General features: G+C 36.0%; 1 long non-coding RNA gene across 1 annotated transcript in view; it reads right to left on the reverse strand.

The window, feature by feature from the left end:
* Positions 1 to 17,023, reverse strand: part of LOC141371288 (uncharacterized) — a 200,268-nt gene that overhangs the window by 54,345 nt on the left and 128,900 nt on the right. The window lies entirely within an intron of this gene.

Below are 17,023 nucleotides of genomic sequence, written 5' to 3' on the forward strand. Positions count from 1 at the left end.
CAAATAAAATAATAAATGAAAAAAGCATTACAACTGGTATCACAGAAATACAAAGGATCATAAGGGACGACTATGAGCAACTGTAAGTGAACAAACTGGACAACCTAAAAGAAATGGGTAAATTCCTAGGAATAAATAATCTACCAAGTGAGTCATGAAGAAGTAAGAAAATCTGAACAGACCAATAACAAGGAAGGAGATTGAATCAGTAATCAAAATCCTCCCAACAAAGGAAAAGATGAGGATCAGATGGCTTCATGGGTGAATGCTAACATTTAAAGAATTGATGTCAAACCTTCTGAAACTTGTCCAAAAAAATTAAAGAGGAGGGAATACCCCCAAACTCATTTTATGAGGCCAGCATTACCCTGATACCAAAGATAAGGATAGTACAAGAATATAAAACTATAAGTCAATATCCCTGATGAATATAGATGCAAAAATTCTCAACAAAATACCAAAAAACCAAATTCGATGGCACATTAAAAGGTTCATGTACCATGGTCAAGTGGAATTTATTCCTGGGATGCAAGGATGGTTCAACATATGTAAACCAATAAATGTGATACACCACAATAGAATGGATGACAAAAATCACACGATTATCTCCACTGATGTGGAAAGAATATATGACAAAATTCAAAATACTTTCATGATAAAAACTCAACAAAATTTGGCACAGAAGTAATGTACTTCAACATAATAAAAAGTATATATGACAAACCCATAACTAACACCATACTCAATAGTAAAAGGTTGAAAGTGTTCCCTCTAAAATCAGAAACAAGAAAAGGGTGCCAATCTCACCAAACCTATTCAACATAGTACTAGCCAGAGCAATTCAAAAAGGAAAGAAGAAAGAAAGCAAGAAAGAAGAGAGAAAGAAGAAAGAAAGAAAGAAAAAAAGAAATAAAGAAAGAAAGAGAGAGAGAGAGAGAAAGAAAGAAAGGAAGGAAGGAAGAAAGAAAGAAAAGAAAGAGAAAGAAACAGAGAAAGGGAGAAAGAAAAGAAAGAAAGAGAAAGAAAGGGAGGAAGGGAGAGAAAGGGAGGAAGGGAGGAAGGGGGGAAGAGAGGTTATCCAAATAAAAAAAAGTGGTTGTAAAATTTTCTCTTTGCTGATGGCATGATCTTGTATTTAAGAAATCCTAGACTCTACCCAAAAACGGTTAGACCTAATAAATGGATTCAGTAAAGTTTCAGGATACAAAAATCAACATACAAAAATCAGTTGCATTTCTATATACTAACAATGAACTATCTGAAAAAGAAATAAAGTAATCCCATTTATAGTCACATGAAAAATAATAAAATAATTAGGAGTCAATTTAACTAAAAAGTGAAAGATTTGGGGCACCCAGGTGTCTCAGTCGGTTAAGCATCTGCCTTCGGTTTTAGGTCATGATCCCAGGGTCCTAGGATCGAGTCCCACACCAGGCTCCCTGCTCTGCAGGGAGTCTTCTTTCCCCCCTGGTGCTCCCCCCACTTGTTCTCTCAATCTCTCTCTCTCTCTTGCTCCCCTCTCAAAATAAATAAATAAATAAAATCTTTTTTAAAAAGTGGAAGATTTATACACCAACAAATATAAGACAATGAAAAACTAAATTGAAGGGGACACAAATAAACAGAAAGATAGCTTGTGTTTATGGATCAGAAGAGTTAATATTTCTAAAATGTGTATACTACCCAAAGTCATATATAGATTGACTGTAATTCCTATCAAAATTCCAATGGCATTTTTTATAGAAATAGAAAAAAACTCCTAAAATATTTATGAAACTACAAAAGACCATGAATAGCTAAAGCAGTCCTAGAAAAGAACAAAGCTGGAGGCATCACACTTCCTTATTTCAAACTATATTGCAAAGCTATAGTAATTAAAACAGTATGGTGATGACATAAAACAGACAGACCAATGAAATAGAATCAATAACCCAGAAACAAACCCATGCATATATAGCTAACTAATATTCGACAAGGAAGCCAAGTATACTCAATGGGGAAAGGATAGTGTCTTCAATAAATGGATATCCACATACCAAAGAATGAACCCTATTTTATACCACTTATGTAAATGTACTCAAAATGGATTAAGGACTTAAGCATAAGACCGGAAAACATGAAACTCCTAGAAGAAAATATAGGGTGGAGGGGAGCCTGGGTGGCTCAGTTGGTTAAGTATCTGGCTCTTGGTTTCAGCTCAGATCATGATGTCGGGGTTATGAGATCAAGCCCCACATCAGGCTCTGTGCTCAGCATGGAGCCTGCTTATCCCTCTCCCTCTGCTGCTCCCCACTATCTCTCTAAAATAAATAAATAAATAAAATCTTTAAAAAAAAAGAAAAGAAAACATAGGGTGGAAAAGCCCCTTTGTATTTGTCTTGGCAATCAATTTTTGGATATGACACCAAAGTCACAACCAACAATAGCAAAAAATCAGCAAGTGGGACTACATTAAACTAAAAAGCTTCTGCACAGCAAAAGAAACTGTCAATACAATGAAAAGGCAACCTATGGAATAAAAGAAAACATTTGCAAACCACATACCTGATAAGTGGCAAATATCCAAAATATATAAGGAACTCATACAATTGAATACTAAAACAATAAATAATCCAATTAAAAATGGGCAAAGGATCTGAATAAACATTTTCCCAAAAGAGATATTCAAGTGGCCAACAGGTACATGAAAAGGTGCACCACATCACTAATGATCAGAGAAATGCAAATCAAATCACAATGCGATAGCACCTCACATCTGTTAGAATGACTATTCCCCAAAAGACAAGAGATAATGGGTATTGGCAAGAATGTGGAGAAAAGGGAACCCTCAATGCAGTGTTGGTGGGAATATAAATTAATACAGCCACTATGGAAAACAGTATGGAGTATCTTCAAAAAAAAAAACATAGTAGAAGTACCATATGCTCCAGCAATCCCACTTCTGAGTCAAAGAAGATGCGATCACTATTACAGAGGTATCTGTACTCGCACGTTCATTGCAGCATTATTCATGATAGCCAAGACATGGAAACAACCTAAGTGTCCACTGACAGATGAATGGATGAAGAAAATGCAATACACACACACACGTATGTGTATATATACATATGTGTGTATACACATATATGTGTGTACATATATACACAAGTATATATATACATATCTATTTTATAGCTGAGTAATATTCCAGTGTGTGTGTGTGTGTGTGTGTGTGTGTGTGTGTGTATACATATATACACATATATGTGTATACACACACTGGAATACTATTCAGCTATAAAATAGCAGAAAGTCCTGCCATTTGCAATAGCATGGATGGACATTGAGGGCATTATGCTAAGTGAAGTAAGTCAGAGAAAGGCAAAAACTGTATATGATCTCACTTATATATAAAATCTAAAAACATCAAACTCAGAAAAAGAGAATAGAATGGTGGTTGCCAGGGGCTGAGTGGTGGGGGAAATGGGGAGATATTACTCATAGGGTACAAGTGTTCAGTTATAGGATGAATAAGTTCTAAGGATATAATGTACAGTAGGTTGAGTATAGTTATCAATACTGTATTGTATACTTGAAAGTTATTATGAGAGTAGAGCTTTAATGTTCTCACCATAACAACAAAAGTAATAAAATGGTAATTATAGAGGTAAAGGATGTGTTAACTAACCTTTTCTCATCAGCATTTTGCAATATATACATGTATCAAATTATCACACTGTACACCTTAAACTTACACAATGTTACATGTCAATTATATCTCAATAAAGCTAGGAAAAAAAAACATACAGGCTATAGTTCAAGAGAAGGCCCTTTCAAACCAAATACTATTTTTCAACATCAAGATACAGTCCAGGGCTTGGACCTATAGGAAACAGAAGAAAAGGAGGCTACTTTCAGGGAGGAATGGGACTTGGTGAATGGCATGAGCAAAGGCTGAAAGGCAGAATTGAGTAAGTGTTTAAAGCTCACATCATCCCCAAACTGGAGGAAATTATTTTCACCAATCCACAAACAAAGATTCTTGAGAAGTAAGCAAGCTAATGCCAGCACTTTGGCTGTAGCCAAAAAGTGATGAGATTTACTCTTACTCTAGAGAGATGGAACCAGGAAGAATTATTTGAGGGGAATTCTTTGAAAAGAATGAGACTGCTAGACAGCATTCTATCTCTAAGTCACAGTTTGTCTTGTGAATTCCTGGTGCATTTGGCAAATCTGCCTCCAATTTAATTGCCACGGCCCAATCAAAAGCCAGTGTGTATGGAGTTACAGATTACTCACTTCTGTAAGCATCTAGAAACATATGACCCCCCACCATGCATCTATACTGCTATTAACATTAATACTTGAGTGGACTAGAGGGTTGCTGTTCAGGTCAAGTGATATAATAAAGATTAAAGTGTTGTGTAAATCATATAGCCAAATATGAAGTATATTATTATAATAAATGACAAAGCCCCTAAAACGTTTGCATATAAGTCTTCAAGGTCTCAGAGATTTTAGAGGGAAAAATCATGCTGGCTATATCTTGAAAATATAACAAAACTAAAGTAATATCAAATAAAATGTAAGTGTGCTAACACATAGGCATGGTGCTTTTACTTTTTTCCAAAGGATTTTCTCATCCATTCTCTCATTTGATCCACAAAACAACCTTATAAGCTAAGTAGGTATTAACCTTTGGAAGTATCACTTTGTTCTTTTTAAAACTGAAGATTAGTAAATTGCCTGAGGGAACACATTTTATTGGTAACAGCCACAAATCTAAAACTCAGGAATCTAGACTTCTAAATCCAGCCACACTGAATTAGAATCTCTAGGAGTTTTGTACTATTTTCCTATTACATCTATAACAAATTAACACAAACTCAGTGACTTAAACCAACAAAAATGTATTATCTTATAGTTCTGAAGGTCAGAATGTGAAATGGGTCTCAATCAAGGTGTCAGGAAGGGCTGTGTTCCTTCTGGAGCCTCTAAGGGAGAATCCATTTTCTTGCCTATTCCAGCTTAGAGAGGCTACCTGCATTTCTTGGCTCATGGTCCCTTCCTCCATTCTGAAGCCAGAAATTACATCACATTGATCTCTGACTCCATCATCACATCTCAGATTCTAAGTCTCTTGCCTCCTTCTTTTACTTAGAAGGACCGCTGTGATTACATTGGACCCACCTGGATAATCCCTATCTCAAGTCTTTAATCGTATTTGCAAATCCCCCTTTGCCACATAAGGTAACATAGTCACAGGATCTGGGATTAGGATGTGAACATCCTTGGGGGGGGGTACATCATTCTGCCTACCACAGATAGGTCCCAAGAATCTGCATTTTAACATTCTCCAAGTGATTCTGATGTAGGACAACAACTGTAGACCAGGGGTCTCTGAACTTCATGAATTGTGCACACTTACCTGTAAACAAATTTAGTACTAATAATACTAATATATATTTCACAAACTATATACAAAAGAGAAGTAAAAAAAAAAGGATGCAATGAAAGAAAATTAACAATAGAAGTTCTAAACTTTCTTTCCATATCCCAAATCATTGTCTTGTGTACTCCTTGAGTTGCTCACTACTTTGGAAAATAGTGTTGTAGTAAGGGTCAGGAAAGTTTTTTCTGTAAAAAAGCCATATAGTAAATATCTTCAACTTTGTATGCTATATAGTCTTATCACAAATACTTAAGTCTGTCATTGTAGTGCCAAAGAAGCCATGGATAATATGTAAACAAATGGACACGGCTGCTATAATAAAACTATTTACAAAAACAAGCAGCAGGCTGGTTTGGCCTGTGGATCATAGTTTGCCACAGGCTATTAGCTGTGTTATTCCTTTGTGTCTTTCCTTTTTTGTACTGAGAATTCATGTCTGCTATGACACTTCATTATGGGGGTGCATATTTTCCCAAGGCACTATCCACAATCATGACTATGAGTCTTAAGAAGTGTCAGTTGACACTGGGAATTGTAGTCCAAACATTGTTCCTAGCCCACTACCCATCCATCTTGTTTCCCCTCCTCTTCCTACAGTCTTGTCCTAGATATTTGGATGCAAAGTCAGACAGACCTAAAAGCTGGTATAGGTCCAGGAGTTATTTCTTGAGTTTGAGCTAAAGAGAAATAGCCATTTTTTAAAATCCTACTGAAAAATTTTCCCCTCTAAAGCTACCTATTTTCCTATGGTACAGATGTAATTACTAAAGGACAAGAGTCAATGAAGAAAAAAAAAATGAAAGGAATGATGGAGTTTGTAATCACCATTTTAGAGCTTAAGAACACATATTGTATAGAATATTAGTGAGATGCTGTTCTCTTGTTTTCAACGAAGACTTTGTCTGCAATGGTTTCACACTGAAGCAAGAGAAATTTAGGATAGGCCCTGATACCGAGAAAGTACAACAGTAGGCTCTTTGGAAAGATGGGATCACTTATGTTACTTTGGTCTGGTGGGATCAAGAAACTCTTGCCTCCAAAATGGACTATCTTCTCAGAGTCGAAGAGACCTTAGAATTTATTAAGCCAGATTCTTTCCTGTGGGAGAAGCCACTTTGTCATCAGCCTTGACAGAGGTCTTTGATTATCTCCTGTGATGAGAGACTCAAAACTTCATTAGGTATCCCATATACTCTTTTCGTAAAATTTTTCTTGCTTACCTTGAGCCAAAATATGCCTCCCATAACCTCTTTGCCCTCTGACAAGTGGCCCCGGTTGTTTCTCATAGAACCACACAGAATAAGCATAATTCCTTCTCTACAAGGAAAAAATGTCTTCAAAAAATTTTGCTATATCTTTCTTGTTTTCTCTCCTCCAAACTAAAGATTATATTTCTTCAGTCATTCCTCATATGAAATGGTTTTTAGTTCCTTTCCAATCCTGGCTGTGTTCACATTTGTTAGTGTCCCTCTTATGATTTGGTATATAGAATTAGTTATTGTATTCCAGATGGAATCAAATTACCAATAGCTGATATTTTTTGAGTGTTACTATGTGTCTGATATAGTGCTAAGCCCTATACATGCATTATTTGAGTTAATCTTCCAACAGTCTATGTGACAGGTGCTGTTAGTATCTGACTTTACACACGAAGAAACTGAGGCACAGAAGAAAAGTGAATTACCTAAGATCACACACCTAGTAAATGCTACAACTGGGATGTAAACTCAAGTCTGACTCCAAAGTCCATGCTCCACATCATTAATCTATGAATAACTGCTGCAGCCAGTGATGGGTTTTACCCAGCAACATACTATAATTAGCTCATATTAGACTGTAGACAACTAATAAACAACAATTAAAGAAATCCAGAACTTTCCTCAACTGAACTGTTAGCAAGCTAGTTCTCCCCCATTCTTTACTTGAATATATTATGTTTTAACATAAATGTTCAACTTTACATTTATCCTTGTTAAGTTTCATTTTGTTAGTTTTCAGCAATCATTTTCACCTGTTATATTAACATATTAGCTAGTCCTCCTTTGTCATTGCCACATTTGCCAAAAGTTCTCTCTATGCCATCAAAGAGATTTCATAAAATTATTGGCAACAACAGGGTTCAATACATCTACAATGGAAATAGCATGGAGCAGACATCAGGAGAATCTGGTTTTAGGACAGCACTTACCAGTTAGTGCCTGTGTACTAACAACTTACTTAAGCTCTGTGAGCCCAGTTTTTATTTTTCTAAAAGTATATCTTTGTCTTATGTACTTAATAAAATATTTGAGAGTGTTAAGATAATGGATATGAGGATACACTGCAAAGGATGAACTGCTATACTTTGTCTTATGTACTTAATAAAATTATTGAGAGTGTTAAGATAATGGATATGAGGATACACTGCAAAGGATGAACTGCTATACAAATTAAAAATAAAAGTGTGTGTGAAGGGTAGATGGCAATACCATCATTTCTCTAGGCTGTTGTGAAGGAAACAGTCAATGGACTCATAAGCACTATAAAAATATGTGCCATCAATGGGCCAAGAAGGACTCCAGAGAGTACATCCTGTGGCTATCATAGTTCAAATCCCTCTGCCACTTAGCTCCAAGAGCATAAGCAAATCACTTAACTCTTCTGAACATTAGTATTTTCATCTTTAAAATGGAGATAAAAATATCCAAGAATCATTCTGTGTAACTTTTTAAAGTATTCTAAGGTCCTTGCATTGTCTGCTAAAAAAGAGAAGAGCTAATTAATTAGTCTTTGATAAGTTAAGGAAAAATGTAATTTCTAGGTGAACCATTAAAAAAGTATAGCAGAGCGAGAGGGGAAAAAGAAGGGAACACAACAACTACAAAAAAAGAGCAGCTTAAAACAGATAAGACATAAGAAAGAAAAAATGAGGTAATAGATTTATAGCCAAATAATTCACAAATCATACCAAATATAAATGGACTGAGTGATTCACTAAAATAGAATTGTCAAAATGGATTTGAAGGAAAACAAAACCAGTATAACTTTCTTATAAGAAACCCATCGAAATAATAATGACACAGAAAGGTTAAAAGTTAAATGGTAGAACAAGCTATAGCTTGCAAAATTAGCCAAACAAAAGTTGGTTAGCTATATTAATATTACAAAAATAAACTTTAAGGAAATAAAATTATTAGAGATACAGTTTTATTTCAAAATTATAAAAGGTTAATAAAAACCAATTTCACTATTAGAGTGAGTTTTAACACATCTCTCATAAAATGATAGAACAAACAAAAAATCAGTAAAGGCATGGAATATATTTTAAAAATCCTCAAGGCAGAAAGGGAGGTGGGTGGGGGGATGAGGTGACTCAGTGATGGGCATTAAGGAGGGCACGTGATGTGATGAGCACTGGGTGTTACACGGAACTAATGAATCATTGAACATTATACCAAAAATGAATGATGTACTATACCTTGGTTAATTGAATTTAAATTAAAAAATAAAAATAAAATAAAAATCAGCAAGGATGTGGAATATTTGAATAATACCATTAACCAAATTAATGTGACGTTTATAGATGACTACCCGACAACTGCAGAATACACATTCTTTTCAAGTCCATGTGGACCATCTACCAAAATCAATCATGTGTTGGACCAAAAATCAAGTCTCAAATATTTCAAGATTGAAATCATACAGGATAGGTTCTGACCACACTAGAAATAAGCAAGGAATAACAAAAAGATAACTAGAATGTCCCCATATGGTTGAAAGTTAAAAATACACTTCTAAATAACCAATGGGTCAAATAAAACATAGCAATGAAAATGAAAAAACACTTTGAATTAAATGAAATTGAAAATTCTACATATCATAACTTTTGGGATATAGGTAAATTCATTCTTATAGAAAAAAACCATAGTTTTAGAAAGCATCTTTAAAAAGAGGAAAGGCTGAAAATCAGTGATCTAATTATTCTTGTCAGGAAGGTATAGACAGAATAGTTAATTAAGCCAAAGAAAAAAGAAGGAAATAATAAAAATAAGAGCAAAGATTAAGTGAATTAAAAAGGCATAATTAGAAGGATAAACAAAGCTGAAACTTGGTGACATGCATTGGTAATACTGATCAAGAGAAAAGAGGGAATCCACAAATTACTAGTGTGACCATACATCCTGGCTTAGCATACCCTTTCATTCTAAAAAATATTTGGCTCTAGATGATAAATTATGACCATCCTGCAAATCCTCAAAATCAGAAATCAAAAGGATACATCACTATAGATCATCCTCTACAATGCCTTCTCCCTCCATCCCCACCTTTCACCAAGACGTGTTTATTTTGATTCTCCCCTTTGCTCTATCTCTACAGCTACAACCTTAGCCCAACTTACCAATTATCTGTCATCTGAATCAGGGCAATCCAACCTTATAAAAGTTTTCCCTGTTCTCTACTTGCAACCAAAGTGATCTTTTTTTAAATGATAAAACCAATTAATTTGTTCCCAAGACAGTGTTGTCAGATTTAGCAAATAAAAATACAAAATTTCCAGTTGAATTTGGATTTCAGATGAACAATGAATAATGATTTAGTATGTGTAGGCCCATGCAACATTTGGGACATATTTATATTAAAATTATATTGTTTTCTGAAATTCAAGTATAACTGGCTGTATTTTATCTGGAAACCATACCCTTTAACATAAATTTACGTGAAAAATACATTATTGTTGACTGTATGTACAATATTGTACAGCAGATCTCCAAGGTTTCTTCATCTAGATTAACTTAAACTTTATGTCCAATGATTAGTAATTCCCCATTTCCTTCTCCCTCCCAGTCCCTGGCAACCACCATTCCATTCTTTGATTCCATGAATTTGATTGTTTAGAGACCTAATATAAGTGGAATCATGCAGTATTTGCCTTTCAGACTATAATTTCCCTTCTTATAAAGTCGTCAAGGTTCATCCAGGTTGTTGCATATTATAGAATTTCCTTTTTTAAGACTAAAGGGTATTCCATTTTATGTATATAATACATTTTCTTTATCCATTTATCTGTTGGACATTTAGGTTATTTTTACATCTCAGTTATTGTGAATAGTGCTGCAATGAACATGGGAGTGCAGATACCTCTTTGAGATCCTGATTTCTCTTGGATAAATACCCAGAAGTGAAATTGCTGGATCATATGGTACTTCTATCTTTTTTTAAAAAAATTGTATTTTACATATATAGTTGTTTCAAGTTTCTATTTAAATTACAGTTCATTAACATATAGTGTAATATTAGCTTCAGGAGTAGATTTTAGTGATTCATCACTTATATATAACACCCAGTGCTCATCTCAACAAGTGCCCTCCTTAATACCCATCACCCGTTTAACTCACCTCCCCCCTGCCACCCACCTCCCCTCCAACAACCCTCAGTTGGTTCTCTAGGGTTGAGTCTGTTTTATGATTTTCCTCTCTCTTTTTTTCCCCATATGTTCATCTGTTTTGTTTCTTAAATTGCACATATGAGTGAAATCATATGGTATTTGTCTTTCTCTGACTGACTTACTTCTCTTAGCATAATACACTCTAGCTCCATCCATGTTGTTGTAAGTGGCAAGATTTCATGCTTTTTGATGGCTGAGTAATATTTCATTATATATATAATATATAATATAATATCCATTATATATATATATTTATTTATATACATACCACAACTTCTTTATCCCTTCATCAGTCGATGGACATTTGGGCTCTTTCCATAATTTGATTACTGTTGATAGTACACATATCCTTTTGAATCAGTATTTTTATATCCTTTGAGTAAATACCTAATAGTGCAACTGCTGGATGATAGGGCAGTTCTATTTTATTTATTTATTTATTTATTTATTTATTTATTTATTTTTTTTTTGAGAGATAGAGAGAGAGACAGGGGGAAGGGCAGAAGGAGAGGGAGAAAGAATCTTAAGCAGGTTTCACACCCAGAGCGGAGCCTGGCACAGGGCCCTATTTCACAACCCTGAGATCATGACCTGAGCCGAAATCAAGAGTCTGATGCTTAACTGACTGAGACACCCAGGCACCCCAGGGTAGTTCTATTTTTAACTATTTGAGGAACCTCCATACTGTTTTCCATAGTGGCTGTACCATTTTGCATTGCCACAACATTGTGTAAGGGTTCCAATTTCCCCACTCCTTGCCAACACTTGTCTTTCTTTTTCTTTTTCTTTTTTTTTTTTTTTGATAATGACCATCCTGATAGGTGCGAGGTGATATCTCACTGTGGTTTTGAGTTGAATTTCCCCAATGATTAGTGACATTAAGCTTTTTCCGTATTCTTTGCCACTTATATGTTTTCTTTGAGAAATGTCTATTCAAGTCCTTTCCCCATTTTAAAATCAGACTATTAGTTTTTCCTGCTATTGAGTTATAGGAGTTCCTTAAACATTTTGGAGATTAATCCCTCATTAGATATACAGTTTGCAAATATTTTCTCCCATTTGTAGGGTACCTTTTTACTCTGTTGATTATTTCCTTTGCTGCATGATTATTTTCCTTTCCTTTTATTTGATTTGCTTTCCTTTGCAGAAGCTTTTTAGTTTGAGGTAGTAACAACGCTTTTATTTTTGTTCTTGCTGTCTGTGTTTTTGGTGTCATATCTATAAAATCATTACCAAGACCAATACCATGAATATCTTTCCCTATGTTTTCTTCCAGGAGTTTTACAGTTCTAAGTCTTTCACCCTTTTGGGTTGATTTTCATATATGATGTAAAATAGTTATCCACTTTCTTTTTTTTTTTTTTTTTTTGCTTGTGGGTATCCACTTTTCGTAAAACCCTTAGTTGAAGAAACGGTCTTTTCCCTGTTGCATATTCTTGGAACTCTTGTCAAAGACCAATTGACCAAATATGCGTGGATTTATTTCCAGGCTCTGTATTCTGTTCCATTGGTCTATATATTTGTTTTTGTGCCGGTACCATACTGTTCTTATTACTAAGGCTTTGTAATACAGTTTGAAATCAGGAAGTATGATGCCTCTAGCTTTGTTCTTTTTCCTCAGGATTGATTTGGCTATTCATGGTCTTTTGTGGCAGATTTAGGTGAATTTAAACATTTTGCCTTCAGGGAATACCAATAGAGTACTTCCCTGTTTTACTATGGAAGTTTAAAACGGCTACCTTGTTTTTTCTGTTGCAGGTGCTCAACGAACTCCACCAACTCCTCTCTGTAGAACATAGGGACTTAACAAGTGACAAAGAAGAAATGTAGAGGCTTCTGAAATAAACATCTTTGATGAATGAGGAATATATATATTTTTTATTATGTTATGTTAATCACTATACATTACATCATTAGTTTTTGATGTAGTGTTCTATGACTCACTGTTTGCATATAACACCCAGTGCTCCATTCAGTACGTGCCCTCTTTAATACCCATCACCAGGCTAACCCATCCCCCCACGCCCCTCCCCTCTGGAACCCTCAGTTTGTTTCTCAGAGTCCATAGTCTGGAGTGGTGAGGGGTGGGAGGGATGGGGTGGCTGGGTGATAGACACTGGGGAGGGTATGTGCTATGGTGAGCACTGTGAATTGTGTAAGACTGTTGAATCACAGACCTGTACCTCTGAAACAAATAATACATTATATGTTAAAAAAAAAGAAGAAGAAGAAGAAGAAGATAGCAGGAAGGGAAAAATGAAGGAGGGGAAATCGGAGGGGGAGACGAACCATGAATGAGGAATATATTGACAATATATTCAACTTAGAACAGGGCTTACAAACACAAAGACCAACAGAGGTCAGGAAGGTTAGTAAATTGGATGGGACAAATAAAACACTTGGCTCTTTTGGTTTGATATGTTTTCTTACTTTCGATAGAGACACAGGTACAAAAATTTCCCCTTTAAATCTGGTGTAAGAACAAAAGCAGTGCAAATGTGATGATATATAGTAACTGACATTCACCCTCAGTACTATAGGAAGTGATGGGGGCTGCAGTAAACTGGGAAGTCAATGTCACACATAAAGAGAAAACCAGCAACACAGGCATGATAACAAACGGCAACTACTCTCGGCCTCAGTGCCGGGGCGACAAAGGGAAGAAGGAATGAGGTGGTGATAAACTGGAGAGCCCAGGTTAAAAGGGGGTGTCACTTTTTCATGCCAGCTGGTTGATCCCTTGTGGAAAAGAGGACCTCTTGTTTCCTGATATTATGCTTTTTTAAAAGATTTATTTATTTATTTTAGAGAGAGAGAGCACGCATGAGCAGGGGGAGGGGCAGAGGGAGAGACTCTTCAAGCAGACTCCCCCTGAGCATGGGGCCTGAAGCACGGCTTGATCTCATGACCCATGAGATCATGACCTGAGCTGAAACCAAGAGTCAGATGCTTAACCGACTGAGCCACCCAAGCACTCCTAATATAATTCTTTTTAGAGAATCTAGAAATCTGGATAATTATGTGAGATCTCATGATTTTTAAATGCTGATGATTAATTCAATTTTTCAAAAACGATGTTCAGAAAAAGAAAAAAAAATAAATTAAACACCATGCTAGTCAGACAGGTATAATTATAAGCTGGATTGGCCCTTGAACTAACTATGTGAGGCCTCTAAATCTAGTTACATTTAACATATTTCTAACTTTCACCCATCAAAAGAGATGGAATAAACAGACAAACAAAAGATTCAGGAAAGAAAACCAAGGATTAGTCCAGGAGATGAGAGAAGATATTTCCCAGAATCCAAGAATGGACAGAGCATCAAGGAAAAGACATATATCAGAAGCCCTCACGCAACAGAGTAGTCACAAATATGTCAAACATCATCCCTGAATTGTACCTCAGAGTTTGTATAGTTTAACACCTTAATTTAACAGATGAGACAGCAAAACACAGAGGTTAAGGCGGTTGCTCAAAATCAAACAGCCAGTTAGTACCTTGGTCTGATGATTCTTAGTCCAGTACTCTTTCTACCAGAGCATGCTTTCTCTGGGGGTCAGGTCAGTGAACCTGTTAATAAAGCAGCCTTGGGAAAAAATGATAAATGTTTCCCAGCAATTCAAGTGGCATGCCTTTGTTTGTTTTCCTCCTTGTAGATAGCTGTGAAACACCTAATTGTGACTGAAACTTTATGGTTCTTGTGCACAACAGACAGCTATATGGATTGTAGTCTGTTTACTATAGCCAACTTGGTGGGGCAAGTAAACAAAAAAGAAAGTCAGTAAGAGCAAAACTCTGAGCATTTAATTTTGGCAGGGAAAGGGGTAGGGATTGCGAAGGGGTGGTATGCATTTATTCCAGCCACATCTATATGAAACCAAGAAGCTGAGTTGCTTCCACTTCAGTACTTTAGAAGCCTAGGAATGAGTTCTGAGTTGAACAGGGCAAAGTGTGATTTCAGAAGCCTTAAAATACTGTTCATGCCGCATACTAAGTTACTCAAAACAAATTCAAGATGTTTGCTTCTGTGAAATTATTTCACAGCTCCCTGCTTCCTTTCCCTTATTTAGCACACTTTCATTTCCAAGAAAGTCTGCTTAGAAACTTTTTTTTTCCACCCTTCCTTAAAGCTCTCTGGTTCTTCAGGTCCTTGCCATTATCTGATTGCTTATCCTAGAGGTACCATGACATAATTTTGTCATCTCCTTTTTCCCCCCTAATAGTGGATGTTTTTTTTCTTAAGCCATCAAGGTCTAGAGCTTTGAGCTTTTCTCACCGTCTTTGTCACAATGATTCACTCACAGATTTCCCAAGAAAGGGCTGCCAAATTCACTAAGGAAAGGAAGATATGATGCAAACACAGCTTCTGCTATCCAGACAGATCTGCATTCCAAAGTCCCAGCTCAGAGTCACTAATCAAGGACTTGCTTCTGAAAACTTAAGGGATGGAGAGTGGTCAGAAGGCACATGCAGATGTCAATATAACATGGATACACATGAGCTCAAACTGTCTTAGGAACCAGAACATTTACACACACACACACACACACACACACACACACACACACACACACACAGATAATTCAGGAAGGAGATGAGCTAAACCTGAGATGAATAGCTTTTAACCAATCAGTGAGGATTTCTTGATAAATACCATATGCTTCGAAAATACCAAGAAAAGGAAAAAATATGGTTTGTCTCCAAGGACCTTAAGTTCTGTATGAGGAGACAAAAAATTACCAGGCATGAACTAATCAGATATTTGGCAGTTAGACTTTGAGGTGTATTGAAGAAGTACCATAAGGAGCATACAAAGTAAAGAGATCAGTGTGTTCTGAAGCAATAGTCAAAAGGCTTCATGGAGTAAGAGGGGCTTGAGCTGGGTCTTGAGGAATAGTTAGGATTGGATGGATGGAAAAGAGGGTATACCAAGCTAGAAGAACTTTAGGCACGTGAGCAGGACAAGGAAGATGAAGAATAGAGGAGATCATCCAGAATAAGGCTGAGAATTAATATTTGTGAATAGTGGGACATAAGAGTGTATCATGGAGATGGGATAAGTATTTTAAAAGTCAAGCAGAAGAGTTGGTATTTAATGTGTCAGGAAATAGAGAGCTATTCCAAGTTCTTACACAAAGATATGAGTTGATCTAGCTGTAATGTCCAATAGGGTTACATGGAAGAAAGGAAGCTTGTTAGGAGACTATGGCATTAATGCAGATATGAGGTGAAGGCAACTAGTTTTCAGGAAAAAGGCAGGCATGATTAAGAAAGTTTAATAATTTTTTTAAAAGATTATTTATTTGTCTGAAAGACAGAGAGCACAAGTAGGGGGGAGGGGCAGAGAGAGAAGGAGAAGCAGGCTCCCTGCTGAGGGCTCCATCCCAGGACCCTGTGATCAGGACCTGAGCCAAAGGCAGAGGCTTAACCAACTGAGCCACCCAGGCACCTCAAAAGTTTAATAGTTTTAATCAGAGATACCTAGAGTAAAAAATATTAAAGCTAGGAAAAAATTAGAAATGATCTAATCAAGCTTCTTCACTTTATATAGGAGGAAATTGAAGCTAAGAATATGTAAGTGATTTTTCTAAGGTTACCTAATCAAGTAGTTAGTGACAAAGCAGGGACTAGAATCTAGGACTTTTGACAGCTTAACAAGTGCATTTTATAAAACATTAAGCTGTGGAATATGAAATGAGAGCAAGATATCCATGTTGGATTCCCTGTAGGGAGCAATAGATATGGTACAGACATTCAAGTGAATGAATACTTAAGACTTTATTAGAAGGGAAGGTAACTGGACCCACAATCATAGATGAGCTCTGAGATAAGAACAAAGATGCCCCCCGCCAGATTAAAGGGTGAGTGAAAGAAGAGTACTTTCAAAAAAAACTAGGGGATAATCAAGTGGAAGTCACATCATGGTAACCAAGAAAAAGGAGACTTTTGAAAACAAAGGATGGAAAACACACTTTTGACCTAGATGGAATAGCAGGAATTGGATTTACTCTCCTTACTGAAACAACTAAAACAACTGCACAAAGCATATGGAACAACAGTTCTCAAAATATTAGATATTAGGTAATGAAATGTAGCAATCCCTGAGAAATTCATAACAAACAAAGGGAGCTCTATGATGGCCCCCAGATTAATGCCTTTGGAGTGT

This window comes from Callorhinus ursinus, unplaced genomic scaffold (genome assembly GCF_003265705.2).
Source record: "Callorhinus ursinus isolate GAN/ISIS: 27379988/994484 unplaced genomic scaffold, GSC_fseal_2.0 scaffold65, whole genome shotgun sequence".
Taxonomy (NCBI): Eukaryota; Metazoa; Chordata; class Mammalia; order Carnivora; family Otariidae; genus Callorhinus; species Callorhinus ursinus.